This window comes from Siniperca chuatsi, linkage group LG20 (assembly GCF_020085105.1).
Source record: "Siniperca chuatsi isolate FFG_IHB_CAS linkage group LG20, ASM2008510v1, whole genome shotgun sequence".
Classification (NCBI taxonomy): Eukaryota; Metazoa; Chordata; class Actinopteri; order Centrarchiformes; family Sinipercidae; genus Siniperca; species Siniperca chuatsi.
The window spans coordinates 5,980,510-5,995,014 of record NC_058061.1 but is presented as its reverse complement, the minus strand read 5'-3'; the positions used below and the strand labels follow the sequence as shown (position 1 = coordinate 5,995,014).

Genomic DNA, 14,505 nt, shown 5'->3' with positions numbered 1-14,505 from the left:
ATAACACAGAAGTTACGGCAGTCGAAAAGCAAAGAGAGGTTTTAAATTGAGATGGAGGAAATTGTGCTTTTCAACAGGGCAATTCTTTAGTGACCACAGATAAAATGTAATCTTTCAAAGAGCTGAATGACTAGGGACATTTCAAGGTAAAATCAAATTTCTCATAAAAGATATAAGAATCTGTATTAAAATGGGCAATTAATGGGTAGTCAGCCATGACAGAAATACAACTCAATATTGCTGTTGCAAGACTGAAAATCCCTTGGCAGCCAAAGCACAATGAAGCATCAACAGTTTGAGAAGGACAAATGGACTTGAGGGACACACGTTTCTTGGAGCAATTACAGTAGAATCCAGCAGTCTGACTGGGAAACATGAAAGTAAGACCTTAATCAAATTAACAGTAGCAGAGACAGCATCGTTTCAGAATATTTATCTTGAAACAGCAGTATAATTGAAGCTGAGTCATCCACAATCCATTGATTTCCTCTACTTGTTTCTATACACCGTCTTGCTTTCGGGGTTCAGGGAGAAAGAGTGAGGTGAGGAGAGCAGCAGATGGACCTGTTCATTAAAACAAAATCCTGCTGCAGAGGTGCATCTCTAAACACAGCAGAGAAAATATTCAAAAGGGAAAAACAGGACTCAAGCTGGAGGTTTGTTCAGTCAGAGCCTCCTCCCTCATTTTGCCAGCAGTAGACACCCTGCAGCATCAGACAGGGATAAATCACACGCCCATCTCCAGTATGAGGATGGCCAGGGGAGCAGAGTTCCATAAATCACACTGATATCAATAAGGGGAAGTGTCAGGGCCTGGCTCACAAGGTGAGAGTTGCACAGGGCGATGCAGAAACCACTTAAGGTTGCTGGTAACAAAGTTTCACTCCTGCCCTGCGGGAGATTATTTATTAATCTAGATTAATGCCCCTGCACTCATTGCTTTGCAGGGGGAGGTGTTGATATCTGTATCCCAATGCACCATATAAGGGTATGATCAGTCACAGATGAGACAGTTTTGGATCCCAGGGTGGCCAAGATTGCTATCTAAAAGCTCCTCGGCTTTTTAGTACTAGTTCTATTCAAAGAATAGTGTCACATATCAGTGAAGTGTGATCATATCAGTTACCAAAGTATAAAAGATTTTCCAAGAATGGGAACATACTTCAACTAAATCAGTCTAATAGCTGATAACAAAATGTCAAATTAAACAAATGTGTACTGTCCCATTTGAAAGTATTGTTTTAAACATATCCTCAATATTCCTCAACATTCAAACATGAGTCTCCTGTATAATTAAATGATACTGTAGGTGTTTGTTATGGCTATCAGTTTTAATTATTTCATCTTTGTGTCTGAGAAATCATGGCTCTAAATACTACAGCCAGTCAAAGATATAAATCAGAGTTGTATGAAATTCAGAACAATTTGTTGGTGCAATTGGGATCAAAACATCATGCCACAGTAACTGAATTCATTCAAAATGGACCCAGAATCTGAAAATTAACTGATTTGAACTGCTGTCTGCGTACACAGACTTTTGACTGGATTCAACCAGGAGAGTTTTATATCGATCCAATCCTGGACAGCTGGTCACCTGACATTGTCCATAGAAAAAAATGAATGTGACTTTTACTCATGGAGTCCTGAAATAACTCCTCCTGCTTTGCAACTCTATAGCGGTGAATACTGCTCAGACTGTGTGTACCGTCACAAACTGAAAACCTGTTACTCGTCTACTCTCCATTGACACATGAGCTGTCAGTTAGACCTAATGTCAGCACACCATCTGCGACCTCTAGCCCTGAGAGTTCAATGCTAAAGAGCAAAGACGACTTGGCACAGGTTTCAGGTTCCCTAGAGCACCTAAAAGTAAAATGTTCACATACAATATTTGCATCTCTTTGCAGTAAGCTTGGCCAATACTGCTCATCTGACCTTTCGACGTAATGTTACACAACTAGGGCCAACAAGTTGTGAGTCTCTGCTCGTATGTCCTCCTTGCTGGCCCTCTAATAAAGTCCATACTGTTTAGGCAAAGTTGGGCTTAATGTGTTTCTTCTCCAACACACCGACACGGCCCACATATAGCCAAGTGAATTATTACGTGCTTTGGTTGTGTCATCTCCCTGTGGGGAAACAGAAGTCCTCCTACACAGGCCAACTGGCACACTGTTTCATTACCAAATCTATGCCCAGTTTAAACCAGCTTAGACCTCTCTCGTCCTCTCATTCAAATCTATTCAAAAGGAAGCGACTGAAATAGCATGTCAACCTTTATCAGAGTCAAAGAGAGCCAAATGAAGGGGAACATAATTCATTGCCTTTTATTTTCCCCTGTTTGTTTTAGTTGATGTCTGGGCAAGACCAAGTAATGGGATGAAATACTGTGAGCCATGTAGGCAGGTGTAGAAAATTCACCTTGCCAGACTGAGGAGGGAAATCAATCATCTAAATGCACAAAACCTATTTATTCTCTCAGAACTGCATGGCCGCAGTTTTTTTAAATTCAGCTGCATATGTTCTTCATAATCTCTCCAATGGCAAACAGTGCGGAAGTAGGCATTTGTCAGTGATTAATGAAAAAGCATTTTTCCCTGCAGACATCAAAATGACAACAGCAGCCAAGCTCTGATTTTAATATGTTGTGACTGTGCTACTTTAATGCTCCCTCGCTCTTGTTTGGTTGCTGCTGTGAACAATAACACAAGACTGTGTGGATGAGCAGCAGTGAATGTGTAGAGTAACCCTTGCCACAGAGCAGGTAGAAAGAGAGAAATGCTGGAGGAGGAATGAGCTGCTCAGCATATTTCTAATTGTGATGTTTTGGGACTATTCTACTGATGTAGCACTCAATAAATCTTACCAGATTAACACATAAGGGAGCGTTCTTAAAAGTTTACCATTTTAACAACAAATGAAGCTAGATGATGATGATGTGAAAGGTCAAACACTGTGTTAAATAGTGTGCCCAGAGAGAAGGATTGTTAAATGAGACAGTTCGATTAATCCTACTGACTGCTGCTTCCAGTCCTGCCTCCACTCCCCTTCTTCTTCCTGCCTCTTCATTCAGAGACCTCACTGCTACACCTGCTGGCCATTTGGAAGTGATGCTGCACCATCTGCACTGACATACTGAGCAGAGGTGCCAGGAGTTATATTAATGAAATGATAAATCTAAACCTAATCTCAATAATAGCCTTTCATCTTTGCTGCTGACATATGACACTGACATGCCCATCATCTAGACTGTAGAATACACAGAAAATTTTGTTTTGCATAAATCCTCTCAGAGGCTCCCATTTGTATGCCTCCATCGCCCTGATCCTGTTCAAACAAATAGACCAGAGCCTCAGGAGGAAGAATGGTTCAATGTTTGACAGGCAGCTTAAAGGGGCAAATAGAGTCATGACATGAGGAGGGAAGGTCATTCTGAAGAAGGCCACTAACAGCAGGTAGTCAACATTGGCAGAAGTGCACATTTGCATTGAGATGGAGGCATTTAAAATCAGGCCGTGTCTCCGGTCCGGGCAGGCGCTGAAATTAAATTCTTAGAATTAAATAGGCTGAGGTCCTGTAGCACCTCCTGGTATCCTTCACTTCACTAGGATCTTCTTGTGTACTGGAAGTGGCACTTGATAGATGCAGTCTCAGATTTTATGCACTGTAATCACACTCCATGAGACAACAGATTTACAGGGTAAATAAATGATAATCTCTATGAAGTTAAGTTCCATGCAAAAGGGCATCTAAAATTGAACTACGATGACTATAAAAACGTATTCACCCATGAGGTTTTGTTATATTGTTTTACAATACTAAATCACTGTGAGTGCAATTAAGCTTAATTTGACACTGATTAACAGTTAAGTTCGCTCTATGGGGCACACAGGTGGAGCAGGGGTGAAATTCTCACCCACAACTGCAGAGACCCTAGATTTGATTTGTGGTAGCTGTACCTATGGATCGTGTTTATTGGAAGGCACAAATAATTGGCTATGTTCATCAGTGGGAAGCCAGAGGGGGATTGTATCCTTGTCACTGAAGAAGTGACTCCTACAGGATGGTCAGACTGCCTGCACAGAGAGCTGTGGGACCTGGGAGAGAAAGTATAAAAGCTCCCGCGTGTTACACCCTCCAAGTGCGGCTCCTCACCGGAAGGTGAAAAGAAGTGGCTGATGACATCATGTGTTACTTGAGGTAGTTCCAAAACTGGATTACCAACAGGGCAAAGTAGGCATCTGCCCCATGGCTCTAGAACTTCAGGGGCCCCTAAAGCTCCAGTCCTACTGTGTCAACTGGTTAGAGCTAATTAAGCTGAAAATTTGCTTGGTTAACTAAAACACAATATCAACTGACATGGTAAGGACCTTGAGCTGGGTCCTGTTTTATTACCTAAGCCTTGTCTTAAAAATCCAGTTTTAAGACCTTCATTATGTCAGTTTTGTGTTTATAAGTTGCTATTCCTAAATTAACGTATTTAATCAAATTATCATACAATTAAAAACTGCAGTGCAGGGGAATTTGCCACTCCAAATTAGGGATAAAAAGGTGAAAACAAACCTCTTCATTTAAATTAAGGACTCCTACATTTTGTTTATCAGTGTCAAGTGATCCTAATTGCATCCAGTGTGATTCGGTATTGTAAAAGAAAAGACAGAAAATTAAAGTCTTATAGGCTAAATTAAAGCATAAAACGGCTGTGATAACTTATAACATCCCCTCACATCTTGTCCTGGCTCAGCTGTCACATGGATCCAGTGCCAGCCTGAAGCTGGTTTCACACAGAATTATTACTGCCTCTCCTTCCCTCTGCGCTGTCAGTTCTGTCTGCCTGACATAACTGGCCCTTAGATGATACCCAAATGGGTTGATCTGGCCACTTCAAGGGAAGCATTAAAACAACCAACTGGCACAAGCTCCCACTTGCTCTCATTTCATGCAGATGTGTGTATCCCAGTTAAATTCATTTTCTTACAATGCTTGACCACACGACACTTAGCCAGAGGCCTGTTGAGGGCTTGTAGTAACTTTGTATCTCTGAGCAGCAGAGCCAGATAGAGTGTTGGACTTCCTTGCCTGGGGCTATTGTGTCTCAAGAGCAGCTGAGTGGTTGATAGGCTTAGCATGGCTTCTAAGTGGAGTAAAGCCACGGGGGGGACTCCTGGGTTGGTTTCCTTCATGAATCGACAGTTACAAAAGTCTTCATCTAAAATGAACTTAAACCAACTTAGAAGGGTACTAAAGTAGAGACACTGCAGCTGTATGGGATAATATCTAACCCTCCGTACAGACATTTGCAGTTGAAATGCATTGCACCGCAAGTCAAAGCTTCAACCATCATTGCAAAGCTCAGCTGCTTCAACTTGCATTGCTGCATTTAGAAAATAGAACAGTGTCATATTTTTTCTTATGTTGCACTGCAGCAATGCAACTAGCCAATCAGTGACAGCTGAATGCTTCGACTTGCTGTTTGCAGTGGGTTTCACCAACACATGTACATACGGTAACAGTAAAAAGAAGTTAGTAAGTAAGGTCAGCCCTGACAAAAAGGCAAGCGAAAATCTCAGGTAACTGTTGCTGGTCACTAGGGCACACATTGGGGAAAAGATCACAGATTAATTTCAACCCTGTCCCAGAAAAGAATGTCGATCTTGCACGAAAATTCTGGCTTTCTACATTATCTATATGCAGAAATGGTTGGGTAAAGATGATGGTTATGGCAAATAAACTATGGTTAAGGTAGAGTTAGGGTTGGGCAACTAAAACGCTTGGTTATGTTTAGGGAAAGATTGTGGTTATTGTTAATAGAAAAGTCAATGTTGATAGCAGTTCTGTGATTCTGAGGGATACTGGGCTGATGCAATAACATCTTGCCTCCTATTCTAGGTATTCAATTTTCCATTGACTGCTGTGTAAGACAGCAGAAACAGAAATAGCTGTCTTGGATCATCAGTCAGGTGAAGGTGAAAGAAACATCACGATGAGGGGCAAATTTCCTCACAGGTTATCTGTTGATGCTTTCTATTTATGACATCTACAGATAGTGATAGTGACATCAAAAAAAACCCACAAGGAGACCATGTACCCAGCATATCCCAAAGGTATGGGCAGAGAGACATTCAGAGGGTGGGTATGGTTTCAAAACCACAGGACAAGAACAGAACAGATCAATAAGGTATTGCCATCCATCCAAACAGGCGGAGGGAAAGACAAAAAGAGATGGAGTAGCTCATAGGTATGTCAAAAGGGCGCCCATAATGACATTTGGTGCTGACCAAATAAGTTTCTGCCCTCAACTGGGCCTGCCCGCTCAGAAGTGAGACAGAAATACAGGTCCAATAGTCAAAAGTGATTGTTGACAACTGCCTCGGTTTTGTTAATGTCTGGGGAAATATATCTGTGAATTACACAGGCAAGGATATAAATGCGGTTTCATTGAAGCAGAGGCACACTGACTGAGATAGGAGATGAATCTGTATCCCGATGAATTATGCATTGTTCCAGTCCTGTATTACCATGTACACCACCATCATGTTCACATTCACACTGTGAAGAACTTCATTGTCCACTGTGAATTAGCAGCACCTCTCTAATCTCCTTTCATTATCCACAGAGAGTGTCTACGGGAGATGTGTATGCCTTTTGGCTGCAAATGACTTCATATAACAGTGAAAAGGAGGTGCTGACAGGTTCCAGTAATGTACTGTACTACTGTTTTTTATGTAATCAGTCTTGCATGTGGTCTACAAACAACTCCAGCTTTGTCATTACAAATGGGAAGTGTGCCTTAAATTCATGTTTTATGATGTATCTCAAGCTTCAGAAATGTAGTTTTCTTTTTTCATCCAGACTCACTATTAATTCCAGAGCCAGCGATACAATACCACAAAGAAAATAACACATTAGTGTGCCTCACAAGGGCAATGATACCTTCAGGGTTGCTATTTGTGACTATGAATCTGGATCTGAGAAGACGGTATAAAAGGATAGAAGGGAGCGTGGGCAGGAGAGAAAACATCTTAAATTACTTGCTCTTCCAGTTCAGCCCACCACCAGATTGCTGTCAGGCTGGACTGACGTTCGGCTGAAAGCGCAGACAAGACCATGGGAAGCGAAGACCCAATTAACGTGTTAGCTGGCTACTGACCTCTGATGGCAATTTGATGACCACCAGTAAATGTCTATTAGATTCCAGCCACCATCGCACCATGTGTCACTCAGGCAAAGAGTGATGGAGCTGGGAGCAGTTTACTCCCACACTCACATAGTATCATGAGCTTGGCTTATAAGACATTTTGAAAGGAAGCATGGTGAAGATGACATTAAGTCTTTCATGCAGATGTTGGCAAATTATCATGCTGTTTCCACTTCAGCCGCAATCCGTTTCATTGGCTATTAATTGAAAGATACTTATCATAAGTCATTTCATTAAATTGATTGTCTTCATGTCACATTGCAATTATTTCTCCTGTGTTATTATCAAGAGTGTTGAGAAAATGAATGCGCTATACATACAAGGCAGTGCATTCGTAACAGGAATACTTCATCCTCTCCTGGGTGATAATGTCTGCAGAACAGCAGTCAATATGTATCTTCAAGAAGGCACGTGTCTGTATGTGTCTGTATGTGTGTCCTCACACACAAGATGAAGACATGGGAACCTGCCAATCAGATAGAAGATGAAGTGGCAAATACAGGCTAGTTCTCTGCCTTGTTCAGTAAAAGAAACCATCAGCCGAGGGTGAAGAGATATTATTTAGATGCAAACATGCAGGGTCACCTCCAGTCCTTCCCCTTTGCTGAAGGTCACAAGCCCACAGATGAGTCTGCCTTTTGTAAGGCCTTATGCTATGCACATTAGCAGGCTGAACCAGGCCTTGCCCACATCAGCAAAAGAAAAAGGCTAGGTGCTATTACCCCCTTGAGATAGAATGTGCCAGCCTCACACACACACACAAACACACACACACACACACACACACACACACACACACTCACATACACACTATCTACAGAGTGTAAATAGTGCAAAAACAGTGACACTGTGGGGAAGTGTTTGTGGAGATAGGATGACATCAGAAAAGAGAAATAACCAAACGTCCACAAATGACCCTAAACTACTGATAGACTAGCATGCATATTTAATTAATTAAATAATCAAGAGCTGCTTTAAATGTCCAGTGTGTAGGATTTAGAGGCATCTAGCGGTGAAATTGCAGTTTGCAATCATTTGAATACCACTCGCATCACCCTCCCCTGGCCGCAAAACTAGCGAAAAACACAAACGGCCCTATCTAGAGCCAGTGTTTGGTTTGTCCGTTCTGGGCTACTGTAGAAACATGGCGGTGCTACATGGAGACGTGGAAGGGGACCCGCTCTCTCTGTAGATAAAAACGGCTTATTTTAAGGTAATGAAAACACAACGATACATATTTTAGGTGATTATATACTAATGAAAACATACTTATAAATATTATATTCTATTTATGCCAATAGCTCCTCCTAAATGTTACACACTGAACCTTTAATTTCAATTTAAAGCCATGCACTAGCCAGTGGAGTTTATATTGTAGGTCAATTGCAGGTAATGTAATTGCAAACTTATCTGGTATTCTTTTACATTTTTTCCCCCACAAATTACCAATAATGTCTTTGAAACTGGTCTACTGAAGATGAGAATACAAGGTAACCATGTAATACGGTGTAGTCCCTCATTCGTCCAGGAGTGTTCTATCGTAGAAAAGGTTTCAGTCGTAGTCATCTGGACACTGTTTCCGAATCAAGACGTTTCGGCTCCCATCTGGAAGTCATTCTCAATTTTGAAAAAATGGGCCGGGAACTCAGAAATTTAAGCTACTCTGTGTTACATAAGCTCTGCCCTCAGGATGGAGTCTACCTGAGTATCTGTTGATTACTCTAGCTAGTTTCACCTGAAACTGACCTAATTGAATTGAGGTCAGTTTCAGGGCTTATGTAACACAGAGTAGCTTAAATTTCTGAGTTCCCGGTCCATTTTTTCACAATTGAGAATGACTTCCGGATGGGAGCCGAAACGTCTTGATTCTGAAACAGTGTCCAGATGACTACGACTGAAACCTTTTCTACGGTAACCATGTAATCTTACCCAAACCAACTAAACAAAAAAGTAAAAAAGACAGAAGTTGTGTGTTGTCAGCTCATGGTCTGGTTTCATTACTGAACTGTAGAGGCAGGCTTCCCAGGAGAGAACGCCTTCATAATGGACCCCTGCCAAGCGCTTCGTCCACAAAATAATTGGCAGCGGCCACCACATGTATGTCTGCTGTGTATGTGGGCGGTTTCAGAAGTCATGTGTGTCACTGAGGTGATACGCTTTGGCTAAGTGAATATCACAGAAGTCTGGATGTCTCTTACGTCTGGACTCAAATCAATATTGGCTCACTAAACCAAATCAGTCCATTTTATCACCATCATCATCATCACCATCATCATCAGGTGATCATCCATTTCATTTGTTCTATTTATTTGTTGTTTTTGTTCAAAGTATTACGGCTTAACTGTAATTAATATCAAAACCTCCCAAATTCCCCCTTGGACAGTGAGGATTAACCTGTAATGAACTGAAAGGTCAATCAACACCTTGTGAATATGACTAGAGCTGAAATGATTATTCGATTAGTTGATTGATAGAAAATCTATCGGCAACTGACAATCGATTCATCGTTTGAGTCACTTTTCAAGCAAAAATGCCAAATATTACCATCTTCTCAATGGTCAAGATTTGCAGCTTTTCTTTATTTTTATATTTAAAATAGTTTACTTATTATCTTTGGATTATTAGTAAGATATTTGAATATGTCACCTTAGGCTGTGGGAAACTGAATTGGCATTCTTTACTTTTTTCCAACATTTTACAAACGCAACGATTAATCAAGAAAATAATTTATTAATTCTGAAAAATCGTTAGTTGCAGCTCTAAACCTGACTAGAAGGGACCACCCACGAATTCACTGTGGCTTTACAAAATAATTTGTTCTCCTACAAAGCACGCTTGCTGGCAACTCTTTTTGTTTTTTTAATGTATTAGTTTCTGGGGGAGGGGAGGCAGCTGTTAGCTGGGCCCAGCTGTCAATGACGGCTGGCAGAGATGAGAGGGGAGGAGTTGATTTTGAACAAACCTGTGCATACATGGTCCCAAAGGATCATCACTTTAAAGAATTCCCTCAAAAGCCCAGATGATAGCGGGATGTCTCTGTTTACCTCTGCGTCTGCGGCATATTTTCAATCCCATGCACACATTAATTATGCTAAATACTGTGATGGAGATGAAGAAACCATGATTGACTTGGTGGAATGAGACTCAACATGAAATGTCTTAATAGTTTGAAATTTACTGTGGATGGTTATGAAAATTGAGACTTGGGTCCCACTATACACCTTACAGAGTCCATTTACAAGAGACACTCACAAGCTGTTGTGGTCTTGTTGCATTACGTCCAAACACAATACAACAAATTGCACAGGACAAATTGAGGTGGGGTTAGGCCAGGGATTGAATAGATTATGATTTATAGGCCAAAAGTGCAGTCCCGAACTTAATTTGACAGGGTTTTTGAGAGGAGTGGTGGAAAAGAAGAATTTTTGACAGAATGAAAATTAATTCACAACAGTTTTGCTGGGCCATATCTTCTACCCCCACAATTATTATGCATAAAGTGAAACAAGAAAAAAATGGAAGAGGAAATTGTGATACAGCTCAATCTAGACTACAATACAGATTGGCTTTTGATGCAGTTCACACCGTGGTATTTCTCAAACCATACATTAGCACAGACTGATTTCTGTGTCCTTCATTTCCTGTGTTGGAGGCTAGCTAGTACACTATGGACTTTGCTAGCCATTACAGAGACCACTAGAAGACAGGCACCATTATGCTTAATGACATGGGTTTAAGATGGACAAGTGAAGTCTGTTGTTAAATTGAAGCCTTTAAGTTGTACTAGCCTGGATTTTTCAGAAATATTACGTTTGAAAATATTCACTGCCATTGGAGCATTAGCAACGGCAAAGTTATTTGTCCATTAACACAATCGTCTCCTGCCCATCACAGCTTTTGTCATTTGCACCCTGACTATATATATATATATATATATAATCTCATATGACAATATATATGAATTCCTCATATGACAAACAGAATAAAATGCCTCTTGAAGCCCTTTAATGTAGAACTTTCAATATTTCCCCCTGAAAGTGTGATTTTCTGCTCAAAGCCAATGCAGCTGCCACCCATCTCAAGCCACTCAGTCCACAGCTAAGCAGGGTGTCCAGCTTCAAAGGCACCAGCCTGAAATGTTTTAATGAGCTGCATTACAATTACACTAGCTTGTAGCTATAAGCATACAAAACAGAAGACACTGTAGACCATTTCTTTTTAAATCAGCAGCGTGTTTGAGATGTGAGATGTGTCCCCCAGATAAACATGATACAGTTACCAGCCACTTCTTTTTCACCTGCTAGCAAGGTACTTCACAGGTTGAGGTTATCTTGGAAGTTCATGCTATTGACACTGGATCCCACCCCTCTGCGTTCAGGCTGAAGTAACTAGTGCAGTGACAAGACAATCCCTCACTGGCTTCCCACTTAAATCCCAACAGTGATAGCTGGAATGCATGACTAAGCCAGAGGTAGCCCTACCCGGAATTGAGCCCGGGTCTCTGTGGGTGAGAGTTTTGCCTATGTGTCACACGTGTCCCCGGCCAAGGTCTGTGTTTTACATTAGAAAGGACAGCGGCACTTGCAGACCACATGTTGCACTAGTCCTTTTAACAATCAGAGCAGCTAGAAAGGTTCTCAAGCATTCCTCAGTCTTTATCCATCTATCTTTAAAACAAATGGTCCATTTAGTGATTCAAGTCTGTGGCTTCTATGTTATGTTTAAGATAAATGTGCATCCTACCCGCATCATGTTCTTTGTACATTCCAACTACTTGGAAAAATAAACTCTCGTCTCATCTGCTATGAATCTTTGGGCTTTGTTAGGACTTGAAGTCACAAATCCGCCAAAGAGAAACTAGCCTACCACCATACACGGATGACTAAAAAAACTAAAGCAACAAGATCAAGCCAGGGAGGACAGCTCCCCCACAATTCAAACAGAATTTATCTTGCCTGTAAATTGGTTTTCGTCACAAGTGGCTGTCAATGTTGGCGTTTGTGGGTTTCAGCATGTCAGATTTGACACAGCTCCCCTTCAGTAGCTGTGGGCTGTAGCTAACTAACCACCCACACACCCCACAGGGGAGCAACCTTCTTCTTCAGATCCCCTTCAACAACTTGACAACACTGATCACTCTCATCATCGTCCCCTCCAGCACTCAGCGAAGATTTACTGCCTAAAACATCTGACTGGTCAAAGCATGACCAATACTATCGGAAGAAAGCCTATAAATGCGATTGCTTTACTGTAACTGGAACCTGAGGCATGAAATTAATAAATACAGCTTCTCCACATTGAAAAATATACTGCAAACCACCACCACCAAAAGTTTCCAGCACATGGTTCCAGCAAAGGTTAACAGCACATCACATTTGATCACACGCACAATTGGAGGCCTAGAATCCAGTACTTTATGTGCCTGAAGACACTGTCATGTTTCTGCATCTCCGCACCACTGACCAACACAGGAGCCATACCACGTCAATCACAAACTGACAGATCAAGGCTGCATGCCAAAAGGGACGAGACAGCCTTTCTCTGGTCCAGGACACTTGCGAATTACAGGATTTGTGCATCTTTGAACAGATGTCGAAGAACATACTGTATATGTGAAGCTGTTTAACAAGAGAAAGCTTGACAGAAAGGCTTGCAGAACAAAATTAATTTGTTCCCCAGGATGTGTAATGTGCAAGAGATGAAAAATGAAAGGTTTAACGCATATAAACCCAATTAACTGCTCAAACAAAGAAATTCCTTCCTCACCCTCTCAAATGTGAGTAATGCAGACCTTTGCACCAGTTTATGGTATGATTATAATTTATGCCACCTCCTAAGCAGCACCCGCATACTGTATCTCTTTTGTGTAGCTCCAGCTTTACGGTGGTGGAATCTCAGAGGAAGAAAAGAGCCAGTGTCATGCGGTCAGAAAGCATTTCAGTCAGACAAAAATTTGTGTCAGCACTTTCTGCCAGGGAGCGAGAGGCCACCATTCAGAGCTGTTAGCCTCTTTCTCAGAGGAGAGCAAGGGTTTAATGGGACTTCTCTTCCACTCCATTTGCCGGCCCGCATCTTACAGGCCACAGCTGCATACATGTGAGCCAACGACTGTCACTCTGCATACCTCTCTGCAGCCTGCGAGCTCCACACTCCCTTTAACAGCCGACAGAAGTTGTTCGTCTTCAGACACACACTTGAAAAACTAAACAGACTACAGACATAATGTGTGTGGATGATACAATGTTGAACCCTGCTAATGAGATTGCAGAGGTCACTGACAAATGCTTTTGTGAACTCCCTACCTTATTTATTGGCCGAGCCAATTATCTCACCAACTCCTGGTGCTGCCATCGTCATATTCATTCTGTGTATGGCAGAACCAGAAGGCCTTGCTCTAAAAAATTTCCTATAAAATGACTCTGGATCTATTTTAGAGCCAAACAACAATTTCATGGCTGGCCAGTCACAGAGTAATTACATATGGCCCAAAGCCGACACATCGATCAGTACTCGGGACAGTGCTTAAAAATAAGACTTTTTCTGGGAGACATCTTCTTGAAGAGACGACAGCACCTCCGCAGTACGTATTGTAAAAATTTAGAATGAAAATAGAAGCAGGCAACATGAATCTATTTCCTGATAATAGAGTTTTCCTGGATAAACAGCCGAGTTATTCTGCAGTGCCAACTTTCCTCTCCCAAAAATATGCATCACGATTAGCTACGTGTAAAGGTCATTTCTCCAAGGTTGACTAGTTAGTGAGCTGTCAGAACATAGTAGACCATAGTCTGTTTCACAAAAACTCTCTTTTTCAATTTGCCAGCACTGCTGATAAGCATAAAAATACATTTCTTAATTATCTTGAATAATGAAAAGGCTCAAGCTTAAATTGAATTTAGAAAAATAGCAAATGGAAAGGTTTTTTCTAATCCATTTCTACCATCATGCGAACAGCTTCTTTTGTTTGATTTTTAGTATTTTTAACAAATGATAAAACATTAATAAGGTATATCTAAGAGACGTCCTGCAAGTTTACCTATGCAGAACTTGATCTACATGACATGTTTAAACAAGTTCAAATGTTTTATGAAAAATAAAATGTCTAGATGGAATTGACTACTAAGGCAGCCAAACAATATGTGTTTTACCTTAATCCAAAAGGTTAAACAATCATTTTAAAAAGGTAGGCATCCCAATTATTAAAAAGGCAGATTGGCTACTGTACAAGAACAATAAACATAGTCAAACATGCAAGTCCTGCAAGTTTATCCATGCATTCATCAGAGATCATAACAAACAATGTTAAATAA

The 14,505-nt window shown here is 41.1% G+C and overlaps 1 protein-coding gene across 9 annotated transcripts in view; it reads right to left on the bottom strand.

The window, feature by feature from the left end:
- Positions 1-14,505, bottom strand: part of tanc2b (tetratricopeptide repeat, ankyrin repeat and coiled-coil containing 2b) — a 145,775-nt gene that overhangs the window by 116,434 nt on the left and 14,836 nt on the right. The window lies entirely within an intron of this gene.